We start from the raw sequence: 4,087 nt of genomic DNA, 5'->3' as shown, positions 1-4,087 counted from the left end.
TTCGCTCGCTCGCCATTGGTGCGAATTCTAGCGAGGCCCGTAGGCGACGCTTACAATTGGTGGATGGGTCTCGCGAGGCTCCGCCTCATTGTAAGTAGCTCCGCCCCTACCTATATATAGCCCACCCCCGCCACCACCCCCTCTCCGCGTGTTTGTCAACCGAGGGGCCCTGGTGGTCACATCCACGAGTTGGGGCCACAATCTGGCAGCCACCGGGCGAGACAAATCAAAAATATTCACACGGAGCGGGAGGCGGAGGCTTTCGGGGGGGGTTAGATCGCGTAAATTTAAATGTCAAATTTTGATTTAAAGCTTTCGTGACTGCAGTGATTCATTTGTCCCAACGTCAGTAAGTTTATCCTGCCTCATGCATTTCAGTTCCAATCTCATTCTACTTCCTGGTAGCACTTCCTGTTGAGGTCCACGGCGTCGTCTCCATCTGCTGAGCCGCTGGACCCAGAACTTGGTGACTTCTATCACGGATCGTGTCCCTCTGCCCGCTGGTGCTCTGGGCTTCTCATTGTTTCCAAACAACACGGCGCCATCGCTGAACTCAGATACCTTTGGTGGATCTCAACCCAGATCAAGATTGTCCCTCACCCCTTTCAAAGGTCCCGCACGGGACCCACTCCTACCACCGGCACATCACTTCCCTTCACGCCACGAAACCCTCCAGTCAGCCTTTCCCGAGGTGGGGCGACACGTTATTTCTCCTGTGCTCACACTATCGTACACAATTTAAATTCATTCAGCCATCCATGCTGTTGACTCCCTGTCCCTCTTCAAGTCCAAGCTGAATAACGTTCTCTTCTCTGCCTACGATGGGGCTGTGAGGAGATGTTACTCCCTCGCCCGGCATGCAGGAGGCCGTGGGTTGGATCCTGACCCTGACCGCTGTACATTTTAAGTTTGCGTGTCCGTCTCTCCGTGGTCGCGTGGATCTTCTCCGGGTCCTCCGGTTTTTCCCTTCACATTTACAAACACGCCTTTAGAGTGTTTGGCTGCTATAAATGGCCACGTGATGAGCCACTTCGTTGAGCTATCATTTATGATGCTTTAAAGGTACATAGCTCCCCAGAGCGTTCCAGACGGCCGCAGAAGTGCATCTGAAAGCGCGCGATGCAGCGGCCGTTAGCCAAAAGAATCACCACAAATTAAAAAAAATGTTTTAAAACTAGTTGAAACGTACATCAACCAATCTGGATAAGGAATTCTCCTCAAAGTGAGATGTGACATCTGTAGATCGCGAGTTTTCGGTCGTAAACTGGGATGGAGACCACAACATCTAATCTTCAGGTCCAACGATACGTCGGAACAAATACTTTACTCGTTGGAACAAATGGCTGCTGGATGATAATATGCGTCCTGAAGGCCAAGGGGCAGACGAACTATACAATGTTTTATTTTTGCAAAGAGCTGGAGGGAAGTATCCTCGGGATGTTGGCAGCTGACTTCCTCGCTTAGAAACACCTGCGGGAGCCTACGCGCTAAACAGAATAAACCGAGCTGCGAATCAAATAAAAAAATATTGTGGCCAGACATTTCTAAAGGGTCACATTGAAGCGCCACTATCGTTTCATCCCCCCCCCGCTCCTCCTGGGAGAAGATTCAGTATCTGGGGAAACAAATAATTTGTTGATGCAGCCGCTGCTGCGTTGTCTGCAGTGGTGCGCACGCACAATTAACACACGCGCAACAACACAACACCTCAACACAAATAATCATCAATAACAAACACCGTGGCCTTGAGAGGAAAAATAAATAATAGGTGACGTCTCGGGCAATGGCCCTGGCATAGGAGAAGGGCGAATGCCCGACACGTGACCCATGATATATTTTCCCTTTAAGGCCACGGTGTTATAGACGACAGAATTTTACGAATTTTCGGTGGGCAAAAGGGTGAGCAAACGCAACAACGTTTTGAGACGTCGATACGACGGATGAGAGTCTCTGTGTTTGAGACGAGTGATTAAATATCAGGCACTCGACTTTAGCTGCTTCACCGACTGAGATGTGTTTCTGTATATATCAATAAACAAAACTGAAATGCGTGGCGTACACGAGAGCAAAAACCATTAACTTTACCCTTGCAATGATGAGCATGACACATCTAAAGATCAAAAGGTTAAAGTACAAATTTTATTCTACGTTTGGGTGAATCATCTACCTTGTAATGCTCGAGTCAATGAGCTGGTCCAGCACTGCTCGAGATCCTGGAGTGTGAATCTCACGGTGGCTAGGAGATGTTAACTACCTCGCTTGGTATACAGGAGGTCGTGGGTTCGATCCTGACCCTGACGCCTGCTGCTGTATATTTGGAGTTTTGCGGTGTCTCTCTCTCGTCGTGGCAGCGTGGATTTTTCTCCGGGTTCTCCGGTTTTTCCCTCCACATTTAGAATCAATGTGCGGTTAGAGTATTTGGCTGCTCTACATTTCCACGTGATTAGCAACTTCTGTTGAGCTATCATTTGTGATAACCAGGTCGCTTCTGAAAAAGAGCTACATCGCTCAAGTGGGCTCTTACCTGGTGAGATAAAAAATGAAAAAATACAATTACTTTACTATGCAGGTAAAAAATGTGTGTTTTAATATTTGTTTTTTTATTTAGGGCCCCTTTATAGCATATGCTACAGGCCCCGCACAATGTAAGCACACAGGTTCGCCTAGACGTGATACGGTGCGCGTGCACACGTTGAAGCTTAACAGTTAAATATCTAACACCTCGCAGGGCTGTCGCGACCAATATCATCCACAATTAGAGGGGTTTTTTTGTTAGATCGCGTAAATATAAATGTGTCGTTAAACCCGCCACCACCCGACACAGCTAATTTGTAAGGCGACAGCCTGACGAAGCCAGTTGTGATTACTGGCGAAACGTCGCACTCAGATTGTAAATGTTGTGGATTTGCTCTCCAACACAGCGATGTTGCTGTACTGTTAACGAATTGGCACGTTCTGTTCACGTGCCACTAAACCTTACTGATTGTCTGTGTCGGGTGGTGGCGGAATTAACAACACATTCATATTTACGCGATCTAAACAAAACAAAACCTCTTGTGCAGTTTAATATTGACAGCAGCTGCAACATTGGTTAACCGCTAGCCACTTAAACACTGAACCGTGGGAAGTCTACTGCACAGTACTTTATGGTCAACTCAACGACGAGCTTGGGGCGAGCTATCCCTAAGGCGAGGCCACGCGAACTCTCGTAAAAAAGGGGTTTATTTTTGTTAATGCAATAGCAAGGACAAAGTAGCGTTGTTGCCGTGATGAGCAACAGAGAAGCGGTGGCTTGTCGACTCAAATGTTGGTGGGGCTGTTGTTGCTGCTGCAGTAGCAGCAGCAGAGCGGGAGAGAAGGGCTTCGTGAGAGATGGCACCTCGAGTCTCGCTGTGACTCTGCGTCTTTGGGCGATGGAATCCCCAGGGAGCTCATCCCGACGAGACGTGCGCCGCCTTGCGGACAGGATTAGTAAGTTGCACCTCACATTCTTTGGGTCTTTCGGTAAAGTCACGTATATATTTTTTTATTATTTTGTTTCCCTTCTACGTGACTTTACCAAAAAAGAACCAAGAATATAGTTTCAAAGAAATAGGAATAGGTTTTACCCTTTTAACTGGCACAAAAACTGACACCTTTATTCAAGGCATCATGTTTGCAATAGCCACAACACAAGCAGTCAAAATGCAAACAAAAGAGACAACTCTGATAATAATATGCACTGTCCTTGAATTTGATTGGTCCACACCCGAGACGGCTTTTCTAAGAGCCTAGTTTCCACTGGTGTTAGACCAGAAGACGCCAAAAGGCGTACAACAAAGTTTCAAAGAAGATCACACAAAGATAACAACTACGTTTCGATCACAACACAAGCGATCGTCATTCTCTTTCCTCCTGATGACGATGGCTTGTGTTGTGATCGAAACGTCATAGTTTTTTGTTATTTTTTGTGATCTTCTTTGAACCTATCTACGTGACTTTACCGAAAGACCCAAAGAATATGAATCCCTGCAGTCACGAAAGCCTTAAGTTACACCTCACCACTCATGCTGAGGCAGTGGGGTGGGGGGGAGACGGATTTAGTTTC

Source organism: Petromyzon marinus, chromosome 21 (genome assembly GCF_048934315.1).
Source record: "Petromyzon marinus isolate PM22_M1 ecotype Great Lakes invasive population chromosome 21, UKy_Petmar_22M1.pri1.0, whole genome shotgun sequence".
In the NCBI taxonomy this organism is placed as follows: domain Eukaryota; kingdom Metazoa; phylum Chordata; class Hyperoartia; order Petromyzontiformes; family Petromyzontidae; genus Petromyzon; species Petromyzon marinus.
The sequence above is the reverse complement of the archived record's forward strand: the minus strand, read 5'-3'. Positions refer to the sequence as shown.